An 8,146-nucleotide genomic window follows, 5' to 3' on the forward strand; every position below is an offset into this window, starting at 1 on the left:
CATAGAGTTAGCCATCACAATAAGACTAATATACGAGAGTATTTTATGGTGCAGATTGTTGTTGATAAATTTCTTATGGTGTTGTCGTCGGTTGCTTTGTTTGTCCATCCGTCTGTTGCCCGATTTCCTTCCATGTAGTTGTGTTTTGTGGTGCAGTGTGGGATTGGGCCAATCAAAGCTTGATTTCAGCTATCATATTGCCTAGGTACCAAAGTGGTTCTGTGGTCGAGGCTATAAATCTTAGAAGATTTTCCGAGTTCGTTCCGAATTGCACCTTTGGATATCCTCGTTTTGCAGTCGTTTTGACGCGATAAGAATGACCCACGTTTCAGCTGTGAGGGCGGTGGTTATAGCCAGAGGTTGGGCAATTGCTAAGATTATGATAGCTTCAGCGTTTTTTCATATAATACCCGCTCCTTCTAGTTTCGGGTGTCCTCTAGATGCCATGTCTGTGTTGATTTTGACCCCATCTAAGTGAGGTTTAATTCATCCCACTAAGATTGTAGTTAAATTAGGAATCTATGTGCAGGGTTTGGAGATAGCTGCATTCCAGGTAGCACCCGCGGGAGGTTGTGTTGATCCCAAGAATATTCATACTGAATATTGGTGGTCATTTGCATTATGCTTGTGGGATTTGGTTGTTTTTTGTTATATACTACACCGACTCTAGCTAGCCATAGGGACCAAAAAAGAAAGAAGAATATTGTAATGATTTCTTCACGGATTTTTGTTCGAAGGAGTTGGGATATAGTTGTTTGAGAGTTACAGAGGTGGGTATTCTTTGGGATGTGTTTTGGGGAGAGGATATTGGGGAAGGAGGAGGTCTCATGAATCTATAACTACCGGAAAATGAAGTAGGATATGATCGTCTATTTCAGGATTAGAATTGCATGAAGGAGATAAGTTGGAGTTGGTAAGGTGAATGCTGTTGAGGATGTGGCGGGTTGGAAGACCCTTGTTAAGTGCGTTCCACAGGAAAAGTTGTACTTTTAGCAAAAGTGTCGATGATGATTCTTTGAACTGTAAGAGGGGGGAGGAGATTCAGTTTTTCATGAAACCAAGACCGAGTTGAAGGGTCGACGATGTCGATGACTGGTTTATGGGGTAGAATTGTGTTGGGTCGATGTTATTATTGAATCGTGGGATCTAGTTTGCTTGGATATGTGTGTTTAAATCCTTATCTGGTGGAAGATATTTTGTTTCAAAGTGGGTATGAGAGAAGCTAGTTGTATTCATTGGGGGGTTGGGGGGATGTTTTCGAGGATTGATGTCTAAGATATTTTTCATTGTATAATGATGCTACTATAGAGTTAGGTTTCTCATGGATATTCCTGATTCTTTTCATAAGAAGAGCTTTTTTATGATGTTTGCTGCTTCGGATACCCAAAACCCCCTTAGATTTTGGTCTGATGAGCTTGTCAAAACCTAGTGGATGTAACTTCTTAACGGTTGAATCGGGTCCCCAAAAGAAGTTTCTAGTATGCGATCCATTTTTTTGATGGATATGTACTGTTAAGTTGTGTTTGGATAAGATGGTTGGTAGTAGGTGTAAGGGATGATTATGAGTGTTAATCTTCCTACCTGTTAGAAGGGGGAAAAGATGTGTCAAGATGGGTGGGACTAATGTTGTTGGCGTGCTGAAAATTTATTGAAGATCGTCCACCTGTTGTTGGTCGAGCTTCAGGAGATGTATTATTGTTTATTTTGTGTTGTTAATATTTTGACTTGCTGAGGCGCTATAAGCTTGGAGTAAAAGCTTCAGCTGATTAGAGCCTTTTGGAGTTGCTTTATAGGTTATCAATAGGTCATCCACGTATATGAGATATAAAATTGGAGGTATTTTTGGAAAATACGGAGTCCCTCCACTTTTTTGGGTTTCAAGAATTTCCAAGTTTGTCAAAAGTATTTCCGCACAAATAGTTAATATATAAGATGACAGGGGATCACCATTTGTTTTTCGGGATTCTTTATTTAGAACGCGCGGTTGGGGATACTTATATTAATTGGGGGATATAGGAAAAAGAAAAAAAACGGGATTTAAATAGTAAATCAAGGTCACCCCATATCCATGTATTTTCACTAATTCCTAATCTACCCCTCATTAATCAGGTTTAGTGGTTAATAATAATTAGTTATGTTAATTGATTAGTTTGAAAATGATTTATAAAAATCGTTATCATTTTGGAGAGATTAGAAGTATGAATGTTGGGTTCAAAATTTTTGGTTGAGATGAGTGACCATAGTGACCAAAGAGATGTCTCTGAGTCTTCACGTTAGCAACAAATTATAGTATGTCTTTTATGTTGAATCTTCTCCAGATGTAACTTTGGATTCACCATGGTTGCACCTGCAAAACATCCTGCCGGCATTGATATAACTATGAATACCATGCCGGAACAACCTAAACCGGCATGGTATTCATGGTAATATCAATGCTGGCGCACCATATTTTCACGTACCAGGGAACATTCAGCCAACACAGTGTGCCAGCGTTGTTGTCGGTCGTCCATCCATGGCGGCATTTGTTGAAATTTTTTCTGGTTTTAATCAGTCCACTGTCGGCACAGTCCGTTAATCCTCGAGCATGCCGGACTGCTAACGACATAATATGTTTCTTAAATTTCTTTGCCAGCACATGATGGAAAGTATCCAGAAAATTGAATTTTTTTTTCACTTGACTATCGGCATTGATAGATTTCTATCGAGCATGTCGATATTTAGTTACGGCATGGTGCCGGCACCATTTTTCTGCATGGTCTTCATCAATTCCGCCATGGTCTTCATCACTTCCGGCGATGTAAAAAAAAATTTTGCGACATGGTCTTCATCACTACCGGCATTGTCTTCGTCACTACCGGCATGGTCGTCTTCGTCACTACCGGCATGGTCTTCAATCTTCATCACTTCTGAATGTTAAAAAAAAATCGTTTTCAAAAATGGAAAATATTTAGGTTTCAAAGCCCTAACCCTAACGACTATGCCGGCAGTGAAGATGGAAATGGGGATATGATTTTGTTTTTTTATTTTGGGGAAGGGTATTTTAGTATTTTTTCCCTCCAAAAACACCCCTTAGCAAACACTATCGGTTGGGGAAAGTAATTTATATCCCCAATTAATATAAGTATCCCCAATCACGCGTTCTTTATTTATACCACTCTTTTTCTGATAATTACCGGCAAAAAGAGAAAAAAAGAATTACCCTCCCAAATTAAATTTTTTTTCCTTTTAATTGGAAAAGAAAATTTATTAGAAGAGAGAATGTACATAAGAGGCTACCAGAGGTAGCAAAAAGAGATAAACAAAGAAGCAAAAACTAATTAATAGAGTAAAATTTCCCAATTCAAGACAGTATGAAAAAAAATTGCATGAATTTGCTTTCCAGCTGCAGCTGCCCATTTTAAATTCTTTCCTCTCTCCTTTCCACCATTTTGATTTAATATCTTATTTGACTCGTCAACATAATTCCAGCGACCCAAACACCAGCAATGGAAAAGCCGATTACTGAAAAATCTACCACCTAAATACAAAATAGTTCTTTTTGCTTTGTTAACAAACAGAAGAAAAAAAAATCAAACATGTCTTAACATTAAATGTAACAAAAGACATTTCAAATCCGCCTTTTTCACTCTGCCCTCTCTCCTACCTCAACGGCTATTTTTCTTCTTCTTCTTGTTTCGCTTTCTCTCATTGATCTTTTCTTCATGATATTCATGGAGTAATCCTCCCATCCGGATTTTGTCCCACAGCCAAATGGGGATTAAGGGAGGGGAACTAATTGTTAGAAAAAACGTTTTAAAAATACCAATTTTTCCATGGACTATGTTTTGATCCCTAGACCTATTCCCCATTAATTGTTTTTTCATTTGAATAGATAAAACAATAGTCCCACATTGACTAAAATCTAAAGAGTTTTAGACTTAAATACCATAGAATTCTCTATAAGGGCTTGGCCCTTGGGTCATTAGACTTTTGTGCTTCGAGGGGGGCCTAGACTAGGGCAAGGTTGCCTTTCCCGTACGCCTTGTCTTGGCTTCTTTGTCTGAACGTGCTTGTCTTGGCTTCTCTGTCTGTACGTGTTTTGTCCTGGATCCCTTGTCTGTACGTATTTGGCTTGGCAGCAACACACTGCTCCATGCCTGACAAAACAACTTTTCTTGCACTATCTTTAACCCAACATTACCAGTATTTGTGTCATAAGCATGGGTTTTCTTTCTTGTTTGTAACTACACAAACACTATATAAGAGAGTAGTTGTAAGCTCAGAAAATACATACCACAGAGAAACATCTCTTCTACTCTCCCTTTGTTTTTCTGTAAACATCTCTTCTACTGTTTTAAGTTCTGCCAAGCTCTAAGGGTACCCTCATTGTATGCTACATTGAGGGGTACTAACTGTAGTTGTATCCTGGAGGTGACTCGCCAACTGCTGTAGCATCTCAGAGGAGTGGCAGGCGATATTTCCTTTAGGACAGCGTATCGTATACGTGCCTCTACATTTTCTGTGCATCTCCAGCAACATCGGTTTGAGCTAAGTATCTTATTCTCAGTTACATTATTAGTAATTTTCACAACAATCTAAAGGCAATATCCTCTTTACTATATTTTGTAACAACATGGGAAAGAACACTGTAGACAAACCCCCAAAGTTTAGTGGCAAAGACTTTAAACGATGGCAGTCCAAAATGTTATTCTTCTTAAAAGACCAAAGGCTAGATGAAGTTGCCTTAGAAAGACCCTCAAGAAGACTTCATGACCGTGGCTATGAAGATAGACTGGATAGGTGGACTAGGAAGAATTACATGTGCAAAAACCACATTCTTAACTGTCTGGATGACTCCTTGTACGACTTTTATAATGCAAAAGAGAATTTTACTGCTTTTGATTTATGGGAAGCCCTAGAAGAAAAATATCTTGCAGAGGCTGCTGGAAGCAAGAAGTTCTTGGTAGCTAGGTTCCTGGAATATAAGATGACTGATGAAAAGCCTGTTGTAGAACAATTCGTCGAACTCCAGCTACTCATCAACGAAATTCTTGCTGAAGGAATGCATATTGATGAATCTCTACAAGTATCTGCAGTAATTGAAAAGCTACCACCCTCATGGAACGAGTACAAGAGGAGGCTGCGACACAAGAATCGCGAAATCACCATGGTGGAGCTGGGGGAAAAGATCCAGGTGGAGGAACTTCTGTGCTGCAAGGACAAAAGCCTGATGTTGAGCAAAGACATGTCCAACAAAGCTCATGTCCTGGACGATAATGTTGCGTCAAAGAAAAGGCAAGGAGAATCCAGCAAAAATGGTAAACGTAACTCCAAAGGTAACCATCTTAATCCAAAGGGTGGTGTCTCCAAAAACACCATCAAAGGCGACTGCTATAACTGTGGGAAAACTGGTCATATGGCCAAAGACTGTAGGGCACCTAAAAAGGCCAAAAATGATCCTAAACAGAAAAATAAGGCAAACGTAGTAGATGATTCTGGATATTTTACTGGCATGGTGTCTGAAGTCAACCTTGTCTCTAATGTGACCAATATGAGAGACTGGTGGCTTGATTCTGGAACCACCATGCATGTCTGTAAGTTCAGAAATGCTTTCTCCTCCTATAACAAAGTAGGAGATGATGAGAAATTGTTTATGGGAAACTCTTCTACCTCTAAAGTGGTAGGAAAAGGCAAGGTTGAAATGAAGCTCACTTCAGGAAAAACTCTCGCATTGAATGACGTGTATCACGTCCCGGACATATGCAAGAATCTTATCTCAGAAACCATCTTACTTGGGAAAGGTTTTAAATTTGTAGCTGAGTCTAACAAAGTTGTAATCTCTAAAGGTGGTGACTTCGTAGGAAAAGGATATGTCACTGAAAACATGATCAAGCTTAGTGTACTTTCTTTGAACTTGAATGACAATGCATCTTCTTCTGCTTATGTTTGTGACTCCTCACATGTTTGGCATGATAGACTAGGACATGTTAATTTCAAATCCATTGAAAGACTTGCTAAATTAGGATGCATTCCTAAAATAAACTTTGAAAGATGTCATAAATGTGAAATTTGTGTTGAATCTAAATATGCAAGAAAACCCTTCAACAAAAGGGTTGAACGTAGTACAACTCCCCTAGAATTAATCCACTCGGATTTGGGAGATTTGAAATCAACACCAACTAGAGGAGGTAAAAAATGGTACATCACTTTTATAGATGATCACTCAAGATACTGTCAGGTTTATCTTCTTAGAAGTAAAGATGAAGCCTTAGACGCTTTCAAATTATATAAACTTGAAGTAGAAAACCAAAGAGGTGTTACTATTAAAACTCTTAGGTCGGATCGAGGCGGTGAGTATGTGATACCTATAGGAGAATTCTGCAAACTTAATGGCATCATTCATGAAACTACTGCACCTTCTTCACCTGAGTCGAATGGAGTAGCTGAAAGGAAAAACCGAACACTCATAGATATGGTGAACGCTATGTTATCTAGTTCAGGGCTACCTTCGAACCTGTGGGGGGAAGCAATTCTCTCTGCTTGCTATATCTTGAACCGAGTTCCATTTAATAAATCCGACAAAACTCCATATGAGTTATGGAAAGGAAGACAACAGTCCTATGCATACTTTAAAGTGTGGGGGTGTTTGGCCAAGGTGGCCACTCCTCGTTCCAAGAAAACCAAAATATGACCTAAAACTGTAGATTGTGTTTTCCTAGGATATCCTGAGCACACTAGTGCTTATAGGTTCATGGTAATTGGTGAGAACACCATAATGGAATCCAGAGATGCAGTGTTTTTCGAACACATTTTCCCTTTAGGGTCTGGACCTCATAAAAGGGTCCGCGATGATCTCTCAGATGTTCCTTCGACTAGTCAACCCCCGTCTCTAGATGCTGAAATCGAACCTAGAAGAAGTAAGAGGGTCAGAACCGAGAAAGGTTTCGGTCCAGATTTTGTGACTCTTACGGTAGAGTCTGAACCCCAAACCTATAAGGAAGCTATGACTTCTCCGGAAGCTCCCTTCTGGGAAGAAGCTTCAATAATGAGTGGGATTCCATTCAACAAAATGAAACTTGGGAGCTTGTAGACTTACCTCCTGGTAGTAAAACCATAGGTTGCAAGTGGGTCTTCAAAAGGAAACTTAGAACAGATGGAACTATAGAAAAACACAAAGCTAGGTTGGTAGCTAAGGGGTATAGACAACAGGAAGGATTAGATTTCTTTGATACCTATTCACCGGTCACTAGAATCACTTCTATCCGGATGCTGATTGCTATTGCTTCTATTTATGATTTGCATATACATCAGATGGATGTTAAAACTGCTTTTTTATATGGTGAATTGAATGAAGAAATTTATATGGACCAACCTGAAGGTTTTGTTGTGAAAGGTTTGAAGATAAAGTATGCAAACTGAAAAAATCTTTGTATGGTTTAAAACAAGCACCTAAACAGTGGCATGAAAAATTTAATCATGTAATGATATCTAATGGCTTCAAGGTTAATGAATCTGATAAATGTGTTTACATTAAATCTGTGGATGATTCTCATGTTATTGTGTGCCTATATGTTGATGATATGCTCATATTAGGTAGTAACCTTGATAGTATTAATACCACTAAAAGCATGCTTAACGAAAACTTTGACATGAAAGACTTAGGCCCTGCTGATGTAATCTTAGGGATGAAAATCAGAAAGATGTCTGATGGATATAGTCTTAGTCAATCTCATTATGTTGAAACTGTGCTTAAGAGATTTAATCATGAAAATGCTAAACCTGCAACTACTCCTTATGATCCCAATTGCAAATTGAAAAAGAACAAGGGTGAGGGTATTTATCAACTTGAGTATTCTCGTGTTATTGGCAGTCTTATGTATTTAATGAACTGTACAAGACCTGATATTGCCTATACTGTGAGTAGATTAAGCAGGTACACTTGCAACCCTGGGCAGGATCACTGGAATGCTCTCTACAGAGTTCTACTGTACCTGAGAGGAACTTCAAACTATTGCTTAAGTTTTGGGAAGTATCCTGCTGTGCTAGAAGGGTATTGTGATGCTAACTGGATATCAGACTCAGATGAGTGCAAATCCACTAGTGGGTACATATTCACACTTGGTGGTGCGTCTGTGTCATGGAAGTCTACCAAACAGACATGTATAGA

Source organism: Papaver somniferum, chromosome 11 (genome assembly GCF_003573695.1).
Source record: "Papaver somniferum cultivar HN1 chromosome 11, ASM357369v1, whole genome shotgun sequence".
NCBI lineage: Eukaryota > Viridiplantae > Streptophyta > Magnoliopsida > Ranunculales > Papaveraceae > Papaver > Papaver somniferum.